Source organism: Choloepus didactylus, chromosome 9 (genome assembly GCF_015220235.1).
Source record: "Choloepus didactylus isolate mChoDid1 chromosome 9, mChoDid1.pri, whole genome shotgun sequence".
Classification (NCBI taxonomy): Eukaryota; Metazoa; Chordata; class Mammalia; order Pilosa; family Megalonychidae; genus Choloepus; species Choloepus didactylus.
The window spans coordinates 46951644-46974055 of NC_051315.1; the positions used below are offsets into that span (position 1 = coordinate 46951644).

General features: G+C 38.3%; 1 pseudogene; it reads left to right on the forward strand.

Annotated features, from left to right (window-relative positions):
• The first annotated feature begins 19963 nt into the window (after positions 1-19963).
• On the forward strand, positions 19964-20565 carry LOC119544987 (annotated as a pseudogene).
• The last annotated feature ends 1847 nt before the right edge of the window (positions 20566-22412 follow it).

Consider the following 22412-nt stretch of genomic DNA (forward strand, 5'->3'; position numbering starts at 1 on the left):
ATGTATTAATTGGAAACTTAAATGTATGTTAGTAAAACTGGACAAAAACTACAGCAGCTGTTTAGTACTCAGACCAAAAAATTTGTTTTCAGGAAGAATTATTTTATCGCTAACATTGTTTAGAATTGCCGCTGATGGTGATAATAAAAAGTAAGTCATCTTTTGGTTGGCTTTATTATTGTTTTAAAATTCCCTTTAGACACCCCTTATTGCCCTCACTGGGGTAGACTGCACCCTCCACCTGCCTTTGGCACACCTGCTTCCTAAGGTCTTCCAGCGACAGACAGATTGAGAGTCAAGGAGCCTTAGGTAAGATTGTGATGCGTTCCTGTAGCAGTACATCTTCCTTATAAAAAGAACCCCAGTTTTCTTTAGGTCTCCATCTCTCAAGGAAGATGACCATATCCCCACTTCAGGAGGATGTACTGATTAGGATTTCATGGTAACCCAATTCCCCTAGTCTGTGACTGATTTGGGCATGGGCATTCGTTGAACTTCTAGTCAATGAGGTTTGAGAGGGAAATCTGCTGTGGGGCTTCCAGGAAAGATTTCTTCACTCTTAAGAAGAGAAGCAGAGAAAAAGGTATTCAGTTATTCAGTTGGAAGTTGTCATGTCTGCTCATGATGGGTGGAACCTCAGTAGCTCAGTCTGTCCACGCTTATAGGAGCTAGCCTGAGGACAAAGTCAACACACTGAAGGTGGCAGAGCAGAAAGGTGGAAAGAACTTGAATCCTCAGTGATGTCCTTGGGCCACTGAATTAAACAATCCTGAAGTAGCCTTACCTTATTTGTGCCCATGTCCTTCAGCCTTATAGGATGTTCCAACTTTAATATTTTCTTCTTTTTAGTGACTTGAGACTTAGATCAATATCCTGTGGGAACTCGGGTGATTCACAAATTTCCCTCTAGAGGGATTTCTAGTCTCCAGAGTCTCTTGCTTCACATTCTGGCTCCCAAGTTGGTTTCTGACTCACATGGGGTATCTCATCTTCCTAGCTGCTGTCGTCTCTCCACTCCATGATCCCCTGAGGGCGGGGCACAGCCCATCTTTCCCCAAAGCCCTAGTAACCCCAGGCTGTGTCCTGATTGTACAGTCAAGCTACTGAAACAAGCAGTGCCAAAGCTTGACCTACCCATGGACTTTCCAACTGCCCTTCCCATCTGAGCCAGTGTGAGGTGGGTTTCTGTCACTTACAATCAAAAGATTTCTATCTGATACATTGACTCTACATTTTGAGCTGGATCTCAGTTTCCTCATATATAAAATGAAGAAACGGAACTGTTTAGGACCTTTCCTCTTTAAAATTTTAGATCACAAAATCTGTTCCTCTGCCCTTAAACTGTAACTGTCAAAAATATCTATATCATTAAAAAAAAAACTCTGAGGTATAAATCATCTCTTTAAAATACATATTGAGATGAAAATTTTAGAAATAAATGGTGATGACAGCTGTACAATATTGTGAATGTAATTAATGCCACAGAATTGTATGCTTAAAAGTGGTTAAAATGGCAAATTGTATGTTATATGTATTTTGCCACAATTTAAAAATACATTCCGGGCTTAAAAACACATGTACCCTTCCCCCTGCCACTATCAAGAATTTTGCCTTTCTTTTTCCTATTCCAGTTACTCCAGCTATGAAAATAATAAACAGCTCACCTGAATTCCTTTAGTACCCAAGTGTCCAGGAGAGTGGCTGGTTAGGAGTTTCCTCGGGATCCCAGCATCTAAAACTGGGAGATGCTGTTCAGTATTTGAATTCTCCTCTGATGCAGCAAAGTAAAGTAGCAGGGAAGAAAATGGAGGGAGGATGGGTGATTGTGTGAGGGTAGATGTAGCTTGTAGATTGATTTGAAAATGGTGTTTATTCATCTAGTATTTCTTTAATCTCCTGTGTTATACCTGGACTTATGTTGACTTGCTCTAGTCTTAATGGAGGCAGTTGACTCATAATATTTTTCAATATTGTCTTGTTTTAACCTCTTGTTTAGTCTTGTCTATACTCAATGCCTCGAGCAATGCCTACTAAGTGCTCATTAAATTATGTGTAATGAAAGAATTATTATTTAATTAAGTCTTAAACCTATATTGGATTACACTTTAATTCTTATTTTGAACACTAAATTTTTTTAGGGTAAGGTCAACCCACTGATGTCCTTCAAGACACCCATTATTTCAGCTTGTATTGTAACAGACATTACCAAGCTGTGGGTTGAGATGAGGGTAGAGGTTGGAGAGAGGACTATGGAGATATTGCAGAGATTTTTATGTATTTTTCTCAGTCAGCAGATAAGAGAAGTGCAAATACTAACATATTCAGGTTCTTGATAGAGTCCTTGTAATCTACAGCATTCTGCTATTTTTTGGCCATGAAATAACCATTCTGTCAGAATTTTCCATTGACCACTAGAGGGTAGTAGAGACCCAGCAAATGCCCGACTACCCCTTAGGCTACCACATATTGGTGGACAAGATCTAAGCAGTGATAAACAGCCACTTCATTACAATGGCCATTTTAGGCAAATAATTCAGGCTGCATAAAAAAATAAGAAAATAAAAAAATTAAAATAACTTCACTAAATCCCATGAGAAATGTATATATTTTAACCAGTTACACAATGTAGGACATGAAACGGTCGGAGTCTAGGTTCAGAGTGACTGGATTTAAATCTCATCTCTACTCCTCAATAGCAGTGTGACCTTGGGAAAGTTTTTAATCTCCCTGTTTCCTTGCCTGTAAAATGATGATGATAATAGTATCTACAACTATGCAATTAAAACAGTGCCTACCTAGTACATAGTGAGCAAGCTGTGTAAGTGTTAGCTCCTTAAAAGTTAAGCACTTTGGCTCTGGAGTTACCCTACCTGGATTCAAATACTGGCTCCACCAAGAGAAATAGCTTCTGACTTTAGGCAAGTTACTTTTCTTAGCTCAGTTTCCTCATGTGTAAAATAAGGCTAATAATAACCTCATGTTACAGCTTGATTAACTGCACATGAACACTCAACACAGTGCCAGGCACATAATAGACTATAATGTATGCTTGTTTTTAGTATTATTTTAAATATTATTTGTATAATTACTAGTGATATTAATATTATTAGACTTGATTTATAATTCCCAGTGATATTAATATTATTAGACTTCTTATGAGAAATATGGCACAGTTATGTGTACCATTTATTGTTTACCTTAAGGCATATTTGAGAAATAGCTACATGGAGTCCATTTTCTAGTAATTCTCCTCCAAGTTAAACCGGCTCTTATTTCTCAGACTGCCCATCAGTGTTCGAAAGCTTTGCTTCTACCTGAAAGCTGAAATGGAATGTTGTGCCAATTAAGTGGAGAATTGATCAATATCAATGGGCAAAGTGTACAATTTACACCCTCAAAAGTTTGGTATTTTTCCCAAAAGTAGATCTTTTAGTTGGATCACTGAAAAAATTAGAGTTTCCACTTTAAGATTGTGCACGAGGCATCAGGTTTGTTTATTTCTGAGTAGACTTTTACAGACCTAAAGCAAGTGTCCCCTCTAAAGCTGGCCTCTGCCCACCTGCAGCTTGTCGTGGTGTGGAATGGTTCAGCATTGACAGCCAGGTTTATGTCCTCCGTCTCCGTGGAGAATTTATCTTTTAAAAAATCATCCTATATATGAAACTACAATAAAAATTTTAATCATACTCATTGCAATAAGATGTAAAACCATCTGACATTTTATGTTATCTGTATTTTATTAAATCTGCCTGAAGAGTTGGAGTGTCTCTCAACATATAGTCTCTTTTAGTAATCAAAAAAAAAACATTTTTAAAATGTTGACAACAAAACGAATTGATTTCATGAACCTGTTGCCAGATTTGGGTAACCCAATCCAGCAACAAACTTACCAAAAGTTTTGGGGAATTAGGCGTTTGCCATTGTTAAAAGAAAAACTTTTCAAGCAATTTAGGATCTCACAGCTTTATTGAGCCATTCATGAATTGGGCAGGATCCCCTTCAGAAGTTACCAGGGAGCTCCCCAGGTGGGTGGAACGGATGGCACTTATGTAGGGCAAATGCAGAACAAGGGAGGAAATGTTCTCATTGGCTGATGTGAAGTTTCCAATTTTATATATGGTTTTTTTACCAAAATGGGGGAGCAGATATACCTCTATTAGGATGGTATACTTGTCCCTTCTGATAAGCTCTACTATACTGGTGCAAACAGGTTTATCCCCAGGTGTTGCTTATCTAAAGTTCTGAAAGGTTGCCCATTGTTCCCTTTTCTCTGAAAGCCCCTGCAGTTCAATTGTTTTTGTCTTCCGGAAAACCCCTTTCTGCGAAATGGGTCCATCCCAACAACATCCAATGCAAGAGGCCATTTTATTTTATTCAACACCACAATGAGCGGAGAAGGCCAAGCTGCATTTGCCTGACCTATAAATCCCCACAGCTGCCAACCCATTTGGCCAATTTTTGGCAAAGGATTGACTTCCAGTCAGCTTTGCTCAATCTCACCTCTGAATTTCCTATTCCCACTGGATGCCGTCACCGCTCGAATCGACCCTGTATGGACAGAGCCCCAGTGGGTGACACTACCCAAAGATGAGAAAAAGGCTGAGATGAATGAGTGTAAGCCCTGGATCCCCTTCTCGAAGACAACTTCCCCACATGGAACAAAAGAATCTGTTTTCCTAGTCATCCATTTCAACCAAGTAGAGTTGAAAAGACTTGTCCAGAAACTCGGAACTTAGATAGCCGAATGGCTGTATTCCAGTGTGATCATGTCTGCCCTTTAAATGTAAAAACTGAAGCACTTTGTAAAACCTGAAAACAGTTCAAGACATTAAAGAGACCCCCCAAAAAAGAAATTTTCATGCACTGTAGAAACCATTCAGAGGCAAAACATCACATCCTAGTGAATATAAAGGGTCTTGCAACCCCCCCTCTTATTTTGAACAAACTCTCATTGACTTAAAAGTGACATTTCCAAACTGGCTGTAAGAGTGATTGTCCCCCAAACAAAGCAGGCTGCATTTGTTCTGGTAGGAATGGAGTCTCTTCTTTGTCTCGGGATAATTTGATGAAGCATTCATTTTCCAGTGTGACTCGCATTTGAGAAATTTCTCAATGAGCCCATTTAAAAATATATTTTAATCCAGAGCTTTCATGACTTACTCTAAGGCTTCTTTCAGCCTTCAGCCTTGCCCCCTGTTAAGCTTAATAGAACTGGCAAAACTGTTTTTTCAAAAGAAAAATTTTCAGTAAATTTCAGCTAGATGTGATAATTTTTCCCCTAAAATGTTGTTTAGATTATGTATGTGTGGCTTGCATCCACAGTTTTTTAAGATTAGGGATTTTCCATTTGCTTTGAAGATTTTTTCCAAGTGTAAAACAACAAATTATCAGCTTTTAGACTTGGAAAGGAAGGAAAGTCACCTTAATGCTTGAGGCCATAACAGAAGGGGTGTTGTTTAACAGACAGTGTTGTGGAAACTGAAGCTGCAGGTGATTTATTTTATCTTCTTGGGAAATGTTCTCCATCAGGGCTTGATCTCCTGCTACCCACCTTCTCCCTTCCTGTGCACATCTTGACCCCTTAGGTCAGAATTCCTATAAATTTCAGGGCCTGCCATTTTCCCAGGGCAGAGGTGATGGCCAGGGAAGAGGAGTCGCCAAAACCACATCTTCATTAACTCAAACAAACAGATGTCCAAGGTTTACATTTGGGAACTATGAATCTTCTTCGTGATGGTTCCCATGTCTCTTTAAATAAACAAAGTGGAAAGAAAAATATTATGGTCTTGTATTTGCAGCGTTTTCTTCTGAAAATAACTTGTGCAGGAGAGGTTAGCCATTGGCAAGTGCCTAAACAGAGCTTGTCTGACTTCAGTTTTCCAATTACGTCTTCTTAATAGCCCAGCTCACCAGTTAGCACCCCAATACCTGCATGCATGTTTGAAAGTCAAAACTACAAAGTCCCTTTAATCCTAAAGGGAAGATGTGAGTTAAATTTAGGACTGAGCAGAAGGCAGTCTTGTTGGTAATTACATTTTGCCTTCAACTTCAATTTATAGCATATGAATAGGATTTAAAAGAATAATCCGTATTTAAAGTCTGTGTAGTCCCTTAAGACGCGAATAACTTAACTGAGCCAATCAACAAGACTTTTAAGTATCAAAGCTGTAGCTGTATCTAAATTTCCCCTTGAGTGAGAAGTGAATGATCAAATTCAATAGCACTTCATTTGATAAAGCTAAATATTTTCTTTCCCTTTGCTAATCTCCTCCTGAGATTTTGTTCTTCCCTTGAACAAATTAATAGAGGGTGAATGATGATCAAAAGAAAAGCTTATCGAGAGCAAACTATAAATTGCTGGTGAGATTGAAACACAGATCAGAAAACTTGTTCTTCAGTCAGATAAAGATCAGAAGCAGAAGGCATGGATATGAGCATGACATCCACTGTAAAATAAATAGAAGGAAAACAGAAACAGAAGGGTCTGGAGAGGGGTTAAGGATGTCACAGTCAGAAGGGAACTTTGTGAGGCTCCGTGGCGCCTCACTGCCCTCCTGGTTGACCATTCCTGGCAGGGGAAGCCTGAATTATGAGCAGCTCCTGATTTGTAGCCTCCTCATGTCCCACCACCTACACACACGACCCCCACCAATGTTCTTTTTTATAAATAGGGTTTACACAAGGCCTTGGGCTGAGTTGAAATGAACAGGAAGTTTACATATAAGTTAACAAAGGCCGTGCTTTAAGAATTAGTAATTTGAAATCACTTCTAGAAATAAATCCTATGGTTTACCTACATACCTCCCAAAGAATCTGTATACAGATTATTCAGTGTAGCATTGCTGGTGAAGAAATTATTGGAAACAGCCAGTCCATCAAAAGGGGACTGGTTAAATAAGCTGCACCTCATTCCACAAGAGAATACTAGGTAACTGTAATATATTTGAGGATATTCTCCAGGATATACTGGTGCAGCACAGTGTATATAATATGTTACCCTTGTTGTAAAAATGGAGGGGAGATAGGAATATGTTTTATTTGCATAAAAAAGTTCTGGAAGGAAACATAAGAAATTAATGAAAGTGCTCTCTAATGGGGGCACAACAGACAGGAATTGATGGACAGAGATGGACACTTTTTACTGGATGCCTTTTTAAATCATTTTGGTTTCTGGATCATGTAACTATGTTACCTAATCAGAATTTTTAATAAAAATTAAATAATACAACTCAATAATAAAAAATTTAATTTTTTCTAATTTCCAAAAAATTTGGATGCTTCACCAAAGAAAAGCTATAGATTGCAAATAAGCACATGAAAAGATACTCAACATCATTAGTCATTAGGGAAATGCAAATTAAATTTTAAAATATGCATTTAATACAAAATGTCTCAAAAAAACAGACAATACCAAATTCCAAGGAAGATGCAGAATAACTGGGCTCTTTATACAATGTGGTGGGAATGCAGAATGGTACAGCTGCTTTCTAAAAGAGAACATCAGTTTCTAATAAAGTTAAACATACATTTACCATATGACCCAGCACTTCCACTGCTAGGTATATAAACAAGAGAAATGAAAACATATGTTCACACACACACACACACACACACACACATAAACTGTGCACAAATGTTTATAGTAGCTTTATTTGTAATTACCAAAAACTGGAAACAATCCACCTGTCTACCAACCAGTGAAAAGATAAAAAGTTTTATTACTGGAATATTACTCAGCCATTAAAAATGTGAACTACTGATACATGTAACAACATGAAAAAAAACTCAAATACATTATGCTAAGTGAAGAAAAATGAACTCAAAAGGCTGTATGCTTCCATTTATGTGACATTCTGGAAAAGGTAAAAACTTAGGGACAGAAAACAGATTAGTGGTCAGTGGCCAGAGGTGGAGAAAGGTTTGCCTATAAAGGAGCTCCAGAAAACATTTTTGGGTGATGGAATTATTCTATATCTTGATTATTATGGGAATTATAAAATAGTGTACATTTGTTAAAATTCATGAAATTGTCTTCAAGGGGCCAATTTTACTGTATTTAAACTATACTTCAATTAACCTGACTTCTTAAAAATTATAGTAATAAATAGGAGGGAAAATTGGTCAAACTTCTGCTTTGTAAAGGTCACTCTAGTTCTACATGGTAAAATGACTGGAGTGAGTAACCGTGGAGATGGGTTTGGAGCTTTTACAGTGGTCCTGGTGAGACACCTCACTCAAGAGCTTGGATCAAGGTGCTGGTGGGGAAGATGGAGAAAATGATCTTAGAGATGCTCTTTGGTGTGAGAATTGGGAGGACTTGGTAATGAACTGGCTATGGTTTTTTTTTTTAATTCAATTTTATTTAGATATGTTCACATACCATACAGTCATCCATGGTGTACAGTCAATTGTTCACACTAACATTATATAGTTGTGCATTCACCACCACAATCAATTTTTGAACATTTTCATTACCACACACAAAAAAGAATAAGAGTAAAAATTAAGGTAAAAAAGGATATCCAAAGCATCCCATATCCCCCATCCTTCCCTATTATTCATTTAGTTTTTGTCCTCATTCTTCTATTCATCTGTCCATACACTGGATAAAGGGAGTGGGAGCCACAAAGCTGTCACAATCACATGTTCACACAGTGTAAGCTACACTGTTATACAATCATCTTCAAGAATAAAGGCTACAGAGTTGCAGTAGCAACCTTCCAAACCTCTCACTCCTGTCTTTTCCGATCTGCCTGTAGTGCTCTCTTTAGTATTTCCTGTAGAGCAGGTATCTGGTTCACAAACTCTCTCAGTGTCTGTTTGTCTGAAAATATTTTAAAGTCTCCCTCATTTTTGAAGGACAGTTTTGCCAGGTATAGAATTCTTGGTTGGCAGTTTTTCTCTTTCAGTATATTAAATATATCATACCACTTCCTTCTCGCCTGCATGGTTTCTACTGAGAAATCCACACATAGTCTTATCAAGCTTCCTTGATGGATGCTTGATGGATTGCTTTTCTCTTGCTGCTTTCAGAATTCTCTCTTTGTCTTTGGCATTTGATAATCTGATTATTAAGTGTGTTGGCATAGGTCTATTCAGATCTATTCTGTTTCAGGTACGCTGCACTTCTTGGATCTGTAATTTTATGTCTTTCGTAGGAGATGGGAGATTTTCAGTGATTATTTCCTCCATTATTGTTTCTTCCCCTTTTCCCTTCTTTTCTCCTTCTGGGACACCCATGGCACATATATTTATGAACTTCATGTTGTCATTCTCTGAGATGCTGCTCATATTTTTCCATTCATTTCCCTATCTGTTCTTTTGTGTGTAGGATTTCAGATGTTCTGTCCTCTAGTTCATGAGTTGCAAATAAAAAATACAATAGTATTTTTATTTATATTTACCATGTGGTCTTTAATGGAAATCTTTATTTCTTCATGTGGTTTCAGTCAATTGTTTAGTGTCCCTTCCTTTCAGCCTGCTCAATTCCCTTTAGCTTTTCTTATAGGACTGATCTACTGGTGATGAAGTCCCTCAGCTTTTGATTATCTGGGAATGTTCTCATCTCCCCCTCATTTTACCCTCCAGTTGTTTGTGAATTTTCTAAGTCTCTGATGGTTATTGACTTCTATTTGTATTCCATTGTGGTCAGAGAATGTGCTTTGAATAAATTCAATTTTTTTTAATTTATTGAGGCTTGTTTTATGTCCCAGCATATGGTCTATTCTGGAGAAGGATCTGTGATCACTAGAGAAGAATGTGTGTCCCGGTGACCTGGGATGTAATGTTCTATATATGTCTGTTAAATTTATCTATATCTCTCTCTCCTTTCTTTGTTTCTCTGTTGGTAGGGCTCCCTTTAGTATCTCAAGTAGGGCAGGTCTTTTATTAGCAAAATCTCTCAGCGTTTGTTTGTCTGTGAAAAATTTAAGCTCTCCCTCAAATTTGAAGGAGAGCTTTGCTGGATAAAGTATCCTTAGTTGGAAATTTTTCTCTCTCAGAATTTTAAATATGTCATGTCACTGCCTTCTTGCCTCCATGGTGGCTGCTGAGTAGTCACTACTTAGTCTTACGTTGTTTCCTTTGTATGCGGTGAATTGCTTTTCTCTTGCTGCTTTCAGAACTTGCTCCTTCTCTTCAGTATTTGACAGTCTGATCAGAATATGTCTTGAAGTGGGTTTATTTGGATTTATTCTATTTGGAGTTCACTGGACATTTATACTTTGTGTATTTATATTGTGTAGAAGGTTTGAGAAGTTTTCCCCAACAATTTCTTTGAATACTCTTTCTAGACCTTTACCCTTCTCTTCCCCTTCTGGGACACCAATGAGTCTTAAATTTGGACGTTTTATATTATCTATCATATCCCTGAGATCCATTTCAATTTTTTAAATTTTTTCCCCATTCTTTCTTTTGTTCTTTCATTTTCCATTCTGTGGTCTGCGAGGATGCTGAGTCATTGTTCAACTTCCTCTAATCTTGTATTATGAGTATCCAGAGTCTTTTTAATTTGGCCAACAGTTTCTTTTATTTCCATAAGTTCTTCTGTTTTTTTTTATTTACTCTTGCAATTTCTTCTTTATGCTCTTCTAGGGTCTTCTTTATGTCCTTTATATCCTGTGCCATGCTCTTCTTCATGTCCGCTATATCCTGTGCCATGCTCTCATGTTTGTCTTTAGTTCTTTGATTAATTGTGCCAAGTACTGTGTCTCTTCTGATCTTTTGATTTGGGTGTTTGGGTTTGGGTTCTCCATATCATCTGGTTTTATCATATGCTTAAAGATTTTCTGTTGTTTTTGGCCTCTTGGCATTTGCTTTACTTGTTAGGTTCTTTCTGGATATAAAAAATACCAATTTCTAATTTGTCAGATCTACAGCTTGGTGGCGTACACTTTCTCTAACTAGCCAGCAGATGGCATGCGTGAGTCACCTATTCCCCTCAAGTCAGTTCTCCCCAACTTTGTCTTTGTGGTGTGTGGGGGTCTGATTCTTGTGGTGTTCAACTGGTGCACTAAGTTTGGGTGTGTTGTTGGTGCTGTCGCCCTGAATGTGGGGCATGTGCCTGGGTGGTTTGGGAGGCAGGGGAGCTTTAATAATCAAATCCCCTAGGTGTTCCCAGAGATTTAAGGCTGTTGCAAGAGTCTAAGCCTTTATTTCAGTCTTGCCACAGATTGTCTCTGCCGCTGACCCACAAGTCCTTGGTATTGGCATAGGGTCCCTGGGATTTCTGAGCAGGTCCCCCTTCTCAGGCTCTTCCAGGACCTCTGCTGAGGGAAGGCTGTGCCATGTCACAAGTGCACACCAGCCCTCCAGGGAAGCCCTGGGCCACCAGACCATGCAGGGGCATTCCCAGCCTGCTGTAAAGATGGTTGAATGGGGCATGTTAATTTCCACCTTTTCGCACATCTCTGCCTTCCCAGCTCTGGGACATTTAGCTGTGGGTGCACTAAAGGCCACTGTCCACAGTTGATATTGTGGCATGTGCACGGTGCTGCAGGAGACACTCCCCATCACACTGGGACCCTTGGCGCGGCTTTGAGCTATAGCTCTGGCCCCAGGCAGGAGCGTCCCTAGCCTGCTGGGGAGATGGCTGCAAGGGGTGTGGTTTCTTTCTCCTTTTGGCTCCCCTCTGCCCCCCTGGCCCTGAGACATTCAGCAGTGGGTTATCCTCCACGCCAGATACTGAGATGTTGGCACAGTCTGCTCCTGCTGTGCTTCACTGCACAATTCTCACTGTTGTAACTGCAGCCGCTCCTGGGTTTTTTTTTTTTTTATTAAAAAAACTAGTCCATCTCCAAATGCCAACCCACAGTTTCCCTACACTGCAGCACAGCTGCCAGACTTTCAGCTGGCTCACTCACTCATTTCAGAATGCAGACTCCCGGTTTCACCAAATGGACAGTCCCTGTGGATTTAGCAGACTTTGTCTGGCTGGTGCATCGCTGGAACTGGTGTTCTAGGTCACTTTCTGGCTTTTATCTAGTATTTTTCACAGAGGTGTTTTTTTGCCCTATCTCACCTAACCACCATCTTAGGTTCTCCCCTCCATTGCATTTTTCTTCTCTTCTCTTGTGCCTTTCATTCCCATAAGTTCTGCCAATTATTTTTTCAAACTTTGAAGTTCTTTCTTATGTTCACCCAATGTCTTCTTTATATCCTTCATCTCTTTTGTCATGTCTTCCCTCAACTCATTGATTTGATTTTTTAATTGATTTAGGAGATTGTTTGATTACTAATTAGTTGTTTCAACTCCTGTATCTCAGTTGAAGTGTAAGTTTGTTCCTTTGACTGGGCCATATCTTCATTTTTCCTAGTGTGATTTGTAATTTTTTGTTGTCTAAACATCTGTTTTCCTTTATTACCCCAATCAGATTTTCCAAGACCAGACAGGTCCAGGTCTCAGGAAGAGACTGTATTCAGTATCAGGTTTCCTGTAGGTGAGAACCAGCAGATTGTCAGACTTTTCTGTGAGGCTTCTAGACATCATGCTGGGTGGTACCTGTCAGCCCACAGCTCCCCACTATATAAAGAGGTGCAACCCCTTTAATTCTCAGCCACCCTGTCCTGGCCAGGGGCCAAGGGTGTCAGAAGCCAAGCTTAAGTTGTTTCTGGTTTTATTTTCCCCCATCTCAGGCCCTGGGGTCTGAATTTTCTGAGGGAAGGCATCCACTTGAGCTGGGCCCCAGCCCTCTTTTCTTAGGGAAGATAGACCCTTTAGGGAGTTATTTTCTGCATTTAACTTCCTCCTTTGTCTCTTTGACTCTGTTAACTCCACCCTTGCCTGGGTCAGAGCTGACAAGTGAAGATACCCAAGGCTTTCTCTAATGAGCTACTTAGAATGAGAGAAAAAGAAAAGGAAAAAAAGGGAGAGAGCCCCTTTTCAGAGCCAGTCCCCAGCCTCCCAGTTTCACAGGTCGACCAGTGTTGGTACCTGGTTCTATGTGTCCCTTTTCTTGGGACACAGCCATTTTCCAGCATTCTGAGCTCAGCTGTCTCCAAAAGCCTCTGTTTTTAATTATTTATGTATTTTTTTTTCTGTCAGCCCTGCCTCCTCTCTGCCAGGAGGAACCTCAGGTTCCTTCCCCACTTGCTCTGGGTTTATCTGGGCTTGTAGCTTGTATTCAGTAGTCCAAATTTGTTAATTAAAACTGCAGTTGGAGCTTGGCTGAGTTACTTTGCCTTGCTCCAGGTAACCTGCTTCTTTTTTCCACAAGGAAGTGTTTTAGCTCAGCCTGGTGTGCTGGTGGAGGATGGGCACCAGTTCCTTGGTTTGCAGAGATTTACTCACAGTTCTATGCCGAGATCTCAGCCATTCCACCCATTCCAGGCTGGTGTACAGTGTGTGTCCAGTCATGGATGTCTTCCCACTGTTGTTCCAGACTATTTACTAGTTGTTCCTGGCTATTCACTAAACTCCACACCTCCCTATGCCACCATCTTGCCCTGTTTCTTGAACTGGATATGGTTTTGAGAACTAGAGCTATCAAAGGAGACTACAAGGATTATTATTTCCCATGTTATTTGAGGCAGATGTAGAGCAAAGTGCATCAAACTGAATTCTATCTCTAACTCCAACAAAGAATTGCACGCAGTCTCCAGCAATGTCTCCAAATGTATGTAAAGGACTAGAATAGTAACATAAAATCTGGAGAACATGAGATTGAGAACCATTCCATTGTTTATCCTAGAGGTTAGAGGACAAAGAACTAATCCAGTCATGGCCCTCCCTGAAGCCAACACTACTCTGAAAGATGCTTTCCACACCAAAATTCTGTCACCTGTACTTTCTGGTCAATATAAAGTGGCCTGACTAGGAAAGAAGAGAAACAATTTGGCTGAAACTTACTCCATTTATTAATTAATAAAACTTCATCATTAATCTGTTATTTACTTTTTGTCTATACAGTTCATCTCCTATACTTGCACATGCCATTCCTGAGAATGATTGTGGACAGAAAAGTCACCATGAAGCCCGACTGGGCCATCTCTGATCACACCATTAACATGCTGCTTCCAGATTGGATCTAACAGTCTAGAGCAGGGCAGTTGCCTGGGGTCACCTCAGTTCAGGGTCATTTGGTCATAGCAGCTAAACAAGAACCTTGGAATGGCATGCAAAATTCAACAGGAAATCCTTTCAAGCTTGTATTGATGATGGTGAAGACAATAAAGAATTTCAATGATAGTGCCCAAACATATTTGTATACAACCTCTTATTTTATTTTACATGCATACATACACACATAAGCATGCATATAAACAAATATATTCTGATTATAAAAATAACACGCACAGAGTCTGTAAAGCATGTCATAAATTCCTCCCAATTCCATCATCCAGATAGCCATCATTAACTTTTTGTTGTATATTCTTACAGATTGCTTTCTATGCAACTTCATGTTTATTTTAAGAAAGTTACTTAAACAAATACAATTTAAAGAAAATTCAAACCAACATAGAGACACTGGATGTTAATACTTCTCTCCCTGATTAGAAGGAAATTACATGAGAGGGCATGTCTAAATGTCTCTAAAGGATATGTCTAAATAATTCATTAGCTTTTAAAATATTAATTGAGGGTTGTTTCCTTTGATAGCTATTAAGAGGATATGATAGAAATATCATGTAAAAGAGAAAAGTTAAATTCTAGAGTTATCCAATTCTAAATAAATATTCTCAGCAACAATATTTCAAAAAGAGTTAATACATTAATACATGATAAAAAAACTTTACTCTGGTGAAAATTATTTCTTTTTTTTTCCTTTTCATTTTAAAATCACTCCATTTATCAAACAAACAAACAAACAAAAAAACCATTTCCAAACAAAACAAAACAACAGGAAAAACAAATATCCTGAAATAACTTCATTCCTTCCAATATACTCCTACCATACCAAAAGACAATTAACGAACCATAGTCACACCTGAGCATTCTGATAGGAAATCATTTCTAATAACATAATAAAGTACATACCTCAATGTACTTAGCCATTTGAATTATTTAAGCATTTGAATTAAGGCAAAATAGTGATTAATAGCTAGTAGGTAATTAATATCAAGATATCTTGTTTGTCTAGCCCCAAACTTATTCCAGAAAAGTTAAGAAAACCTTTACCTTGGATGTATTTTATACACCATTACAAAATTTCTTTTCCCTAATCATTAATGATGTTGAGCAACTTTTCATGTACTTTTTGGCCATTTGTATATCATCTTTGGAGAAATGTCCTTTGAAGTCTTTAGCCAATTTTTTAATTGGATTGTTTGTCCTTTTGTTGTTGCATTGAAGGATTTCTTCTTGTGTTTCTTATTGTGTTCTGGATATTAAGTTATTATCAGATATTGGGTTCCCAAATATTTTCTCTCATTGTTTAGGTTGTCATTTTACTTTCATGATAAAATACTTTGAGGCACAAAAGCTTTTAATTTTGATGAGGTCCCATTTATGTATTTTTTCTTTCATTGCTTGGGCTTTAAGTGTAAAGACTCAGAAACCGTTCCTACCACAAGATCTTGAAAATGCTCCCTACATTTTATTCTAGGAGTTTTATAGTCCTGTTTCTTATATTTAGGTCTTTGATCCATTTTCACTTAATTTTTCTATGTATGTGAGGTGGGGATCAGCCTTCATTCTTTTGGAAATGGAAATCCAGTTTTCCCAGCACCATTTTTGGAGACTGTTTTTTTTTATTGGAGTGGTCTTTGCTGTCTTGTCAAAAATTAGTTGGCCATAAATGTGAAGGTTGATCTATGAACTCTCAATTTGACTCCATTGGTCTACATGTCTGTTCTTCTGCCAATATAATGTTATTTTGATTACTGTGGCATTGTAATATGTTTTAAGGTCAGGAACTGTGAGTCCCCCAATTTCATTCTTCTTTTCAAGATGGCTTTAGCTATTGGGGGACTCATTCCTTTCCATAAATTTGAAGATTGGATTTTCCATTTCTGCAAAGAAGCTTGTTGGAATTTTCATTGCAGTTTTGTTGTATCTGTAAATTGCTTTGGGTAAAATTGACATCTTAACAATATTTATTCTTCCAATCCATGAACAAGAATGTCTTTCCATGTATTTAGGTGTTTAATTTCTTTTAGCAAAATGTTTTAGTTTTCTGTATGCAAGTCCCTTACATCCTGCCTTAGATTTATTCATAGATATTTGATTCCTTTAGTTGCATTGTAAATGAAATGTTTTTCCTGGTTTCTTCTTCCAAATGTTCATTGCTAGTATACAGAGACACTACTGATTTCAGAGTTTGAGCTTGTACCTCACCACTTTACTGAATTCATTTTTTAGCTCTAGGAGCTTTGTTGTGATTTGTCAGGATTTTCTATATATAAGATCATGAAAATAGGGAAAATTTTACTTCTTCCTTTCTAATTTGAATGACTTTTATTTATTTTTACTGCCTTATTACTTTGGCTAGAACTTCCAGTAAAATATTGAATGACAGTGGTGGCATTGGGCATCCTTGTCATGCTCCTGATCTTAAAGAGAAAACTTTCACTCTTTCATCATTAAGTACAATGTTAACTGTGGGTTTTTTCTTATATTCCCTTTGTCATGTTGAGGGAGTTTCCTTCTATTCCTAGTTTTCTAACAGTTTTTATCAAGAGTGCTGGATTTTGTTCAAATGTTTTTTGTGCATCAATCGAGATGATCATGTTTCTTTTCCCCTTCATTCTGTTAATATGGTGTATAACAACTGATTTTCTTATGTTGATCTACCCTTCCATAACTGGGATAAATTCCACTTGTCATGGTGTATCAATCTTTTAATATGCTCTTGAATTGGGTTTGCTAGCATTTTATTGAGAATTTTTGCCTCTATATTCATAAGAGATACTGGTCTGTAATTTTCTTGTGGTATCTTTATCTGACTTTGGTATAAGGATGACATTGGCCTCATAGAATCTATTAAGTAGTATTCCTTCCTCTTCAATTTTTTGGCAGATTTTGAGCAGGGTAGGTATTAATTCTTCTAGAAACTAAAATCCTTCTGTGAAGCCATCTGGTCCTAGGCCTTTCTTTGTTGGGAGGATTTTGATTACTGATTCATCTTCTGGTCTCTCCCTTCTCTTCTGGATTTTGTTGCTTTCAGCTTCTTGCTTCTGTGGCTTTCTCTCCTATCCCTGTATTCATTCCATTTATAAAGGACTCCAGTAAGAGGATTAAGTCCCATCCTGGATAAGGTGGATCATCCAAAGATCTTACTTCCCTCCAGTTTTTTAATTCCAGGGAGATGGTGGAATAGGGAGCTCCAGGACTTAGTCTTTCTACCAAAACCACTATTTAAAAGGCAAAAACTGTCTGAAACAACTGTTATATGGCTACAGAGGCCAAAAAATTACTGTACAGCATCCAGGGAAAAGTGGGAGGAAGAGAAAGATAAACTATGATAGAGAACAGTGAGGTATTGAGGGAAAATATAATCAGTGCAAACTGGAGTTTATATTAATAGTGATATTGTAATATTTTTCCATTAATTTTTAACAGTGGCAATATACCAAAGCTAAATGTCTATAAGAGGGGATATAAGAGAGGGTTAAAGGATTCTTGGTGGTGGTGGTATTATCTGACCTTTTTATTTTATTTTTATTTTTTCCTTTATTTTATTATTCTTATTTTGATTTTTTTTCTGGAGTAATGAATGTGTTTAAGGGCTGATTGTGGTGATGAATTCACAACTATCTGATGATACTGTGAACAATTGATTGAATACTGTGGATGATTGTATGGTATGTGAATATATCTATATAATATTGCAAGGGAACAAATAGAGAGATATAAGTGCTGGAGAAAATGTGAAGAGAAAGATTTACCTATTCACTGTTGGTAGGGAAGTAGAATGGTGCAGCCCATCTGGAGGGCAATGTGGTGGTTCCACAACAAGCTAACTATGGGGTTGCCATAAGATTCTGCAACACCATTGTCGGGTATATACTTGGAAGAACTGAGAGCAGGGATACAAATGGACATTTGCACACTGGTGTTTATGGCAGCAGTATTCACCATTTTCAATGGATGGAGATGGACTAAGAGTACATTGACTGATGAACAGAATGGTGAACTCTGGTGTATGCATACAACAGAATACTGAGTGGCTGCAAGAAGGAATGAAGTTGTTAAGCATGCAACTAGGTGAATGGACCTTGAGGACAGCATTTTGAGTGAAATAAGCCAGAAACGAAAAGACAAACATTATAACACCTCACTGATAAGGACTAACTATAATGTGCAAACTCTGAAAATCAAATCTTAGAGCATAGGTTATCAGGTGAAGGCTTATTGTAAAGGTTCCTAGATTGTAAGTTCTTACTGCAGTCACATCTATTCCTGAGTTGTAATGGTTATCTCTAAATTCTGATATGCTGAGCTCTTTGTGTATGACTTAGTCAGTCTCTGGAACTTTGGATATCTGTGTGATACCTGAGACTCAAAGCTAGAGTTTGACAGCTATGAATGTCATTATTACCCTACAGCAACTGTAAAAAAAAAAAAAAAAATGCTGAAAAGTAGTTCAGACTTCAATTAAAAGTATGAGTGAGGTGGATCTGGTTAGGACTAAGGCAAATCAGACTAAAGGGTAAAGGACAATATTGATGGTGTTTTTAAAATTTTAACTTCTGTATGAGACCAAAGGAAGAGATGTTTATTTGGTGCAAGATCTATATTTTCTGTAGCACACTATATAATTTAACTTGTATGGCCAGTTTATTCAAACATCACAATTACATGGAACTTTGAATAGGGAGTGAGAGCTGGTTGGTTTCTACAGGTTAGTGTGAAGCCCCAATACATCCCAAAGTAATTTGGGCAGAGAATAAAAATGTATTAGCAAAGCTGCCTTGAGGAAAAATGTGGAAATATTAAACATTCCTACCTGGGAATTATTGATATTTTCACAAGCATTGGGGACTACCAATTTTGAAGGCTGAGCCCTCAATCTTGGGGCTTTTCTTTATGAAACTTATTCCTGCAAAAGAGAGGCTAAGCCTACTCATAACTGTGCCTGAGAGTCACTCCCAGAGAACCTCTTTTGTTGCTCACATGTGGCCTCTCTCTCTAAGATGACTCGGCTGTTAAACTCACTGCCCTCCCCACTACGTGGGACATGACTCCCAGGGGTGTAAATCTCCCTGGAAACATGGGACATGACTCCTGGGAATGAGCCTGGACCCAGCATTGTTGAACTGAGAAAGCCTTCTTGACCAAAAGGGGGAAGAGAAATGAAACAAAATAAAGTTTCAGTGGCTGAGAGATCTCAAATAGAGTCAAGAGGTCATTCTGGAGGTTATTCTTATATGTTATATAAATATCTCTTTTTAGTTTTTAGTATATTGGAATAGCTAGAAGTAAATACCTGAAACTGTTGAACTGCAACCCAGTAGCCTTGACTCTGGAAGACGATCTTATAACCATGTGGCTTACACGGTGTGACTGTGTGATGGTGAAAACCTTGTGGCTCACACTCCCTTTATATAGGGTATGGACAGATGAGTAGAAAACTGGGGACAAAAATTAAATGAATAATATGGGATGGGGGATGGGATATTTTGGGTATTCTTTTTTACTTGTATTTTTATTTTTATTTTTATTTTTTTGGAGTAAATGAAAAAGTTCAAAAATTGATTGTGATGAATGCACAAGCATATGAGGGTACTGTGAGCAATTGATCATACATTGTGGATGGTGGTATGGTTTGTGAATATATCTCAATAAAACTGAATTTAAAAAAGAAAACATAACATAAAAAGAACAGTGATGTTCCTGAGCGGGTGGTACTGCCTCTGGCACTCCATGCATTGAAGCCCCAGCCAGTGCTGTCAGCTGGGGCCTCCCCTGGCATCCACACTCCAGCTCTGCCTGGACCAGGCCCTAAAGGCAAGGACAGAGAAGCTGCCTGGGGAGCTCCACAGTTGCTGAATTTACCTGCAGCTGCCAGGAAGTACAGGTTCAAAGATGGTTTGCAGAGGCTTTGCATGTTCCAAGAGCTGTCTGTGTGCCCTCAACCTGCTCTGCATGTTACTAATTGGCATTGCTGAATGAAGCATTGGCTTAGGGTGATTTCCAGTCTCGGAGTATTTGGCGGTGGTCACTGTAGTGGCATCCTCTTGCTCCTGATTGCATTGGTGGGGCTGATTGGAGCTGTAAAACACCATCAGATGTTGCTATTTTTTTATATGATTATTCTCTTACTTGTATTTATTGTTTAGTTTTCTGTATCCTGTGCTTGTTTAGCCCTGAAGGAGGAGCAACAGGGTCAGCTTGTTGAAATTAGGTGGAACAATACAGCAAGTGCTCGTAATGACATCCATAAAAATTTAAACTGCCTTGGGTTCCAAAGTTTTAACCCAAATGACACCTTTCTGGCTAGCTGTGCTAAAAGTGGTCACCCATGTTTACCATGTGCTCTGGTAACAGGAGAATATGCAGGAGAGGTTTTGAGATTTGTTGGCGGCATTGGCCTTTTCTTCAGTTTTATGGAGACCCTGGGCATTTGGTTGGCCTATAGATACAGGAACAACAAAGATCCTTGCACAAATCATAGTGCATTTCTTTGAGAAAACAAGGAAAATCTTTCATATTCTGATCTTGTTCAATTTCTCTAAGTTAAGCTCTTTTGTACATTTAAGGAAATAGTATCTGAAAAATGACATTATTGATGGTGGAATTATGTATTTCTACTCTTATGTTTCTCTAAATGTTTTTGTTTTCCCATTGCTAAAAAAAAGAATTGAAACGTGGTCTCCTCTAAACCTCAGTGGCACCTGTAATATACTGTGTACATGGTGTCTGACACTTTCCACTGTGGCCCTTCTTATCATTTGTATCTGCACAAAAGCTTTGTATGGCACTACTGTGTTGATCATACTGTGAATTTAAATATGCATCTCACTGGAATAATTGTATGTAGCACTGTGCTGAATAGGTAGTTCCTACAGGGAAAAGAGTTGAGGTTTATTAAAGCCAGAACATATGAGATTCTATTATGTTAAGTCCAGTATGGGAAATACAAATTCCCAATTTTTTAATCTCCTTAGGAAAGCTGTGTTGTGGTGAAAATGTTACTATCAAGTGATAATTTAGTTCTAGTAGTCTTTTAGGATTACATTAATGCACTCTAGAGAAAGCTAGATATTTAGGAAAGCGTTGGTTTAGTTTTTGGACTTTTACGGTCCGAAAGGAGAAACAGTCTTGTGAAATGTTCTAATGTATAAACATTTACCTTCTGCATTCAAAATGAAATGAATGTGAGTAATTCAGAAAGTATATCTATATAATCTTGATTATCCTTTTGTAATAATTTGAAGTCCAAAAGACTGCATTTTTAAACAAGTTACTATTAATGTGTTGGCCAATGTAACAAAAAGATACTTGATTATCTGAAATAAATTTTTCATGAAATTTCCCAGTATTGTAATAGCAATTTGTCAAATCCAAACATTTGAATACCATCTCCCCGTAATTTGAAATTGAAATAGTATTGTGATTTTGTAAATTATATTTTAAAAAATTAAAGGATGGAAACCTTTGGAATCTCAAAAAAAAAAAAAACCAAACAAAAAAAAACAGTGAGTTGCCATCTCTGCATAGAGACTGTCAGCACCCATCCCCTACTCTGCAGCAGGTTGCCTTGGGGGCCAGTCTCTGGTTATCTTGATGGTGGCAGAAAGAGACATAAAAATCCTCTATCCCAAGAACAGGGGTGGCACAGCTGATAACTGATTATGGTTTTTTGATTAGCAACTTCAGATCACCAAAGTCCCAGCTCTGAGCTACTGTTTCAATCCACCCAGAACAAAGGCAGTGGCAGCCATTGTTTGAACCCCACCCCAGGCACAGTCAGAAGTGGTGGAGATTTAAAGACACAGTCTTCCCTCAGGACTGCAGAGAATGATTAGCTGAAGGGCTACATTTGCTGGGCAGGCCAGGAAAATACAGCCTTAGGGAGCTGTCAAAGAGGCTTTTGGTGTCCTTCCTGATCCTTCCCATGATACTTTGAAGCTGGTCTACACCCCCTTCATGGGAAGCTGACCCTGTTTGGGTTGGGAAATACCTGGCTTGGGACATCCTCTCCAGGGTGACCTTCCTCCCAGAAACTGCCCTCCAGGCAAGAGCAGTGAGAGACAATGAAAGGATAGTAAAAAACTATAGAGGCAAAAGGAGGGAACACTACCTAACTCATTCCATAAGGCCAACACCCCCCCCCCGCAATGTCCCAATAAATATACCACAAGAAAAGATAATTACAGACCAATTTCTCTTATGAATATAGAGGCAAAAATCCTCAACAAAATACTTGCAAATTGAATCCAACAGCACATTAAAAGAATTATACACCATGATCAAGTGGGTTTTATCCCATGTATGCAAGGGTGGTCAATGCAAGAAAATCAATTAATGTTAT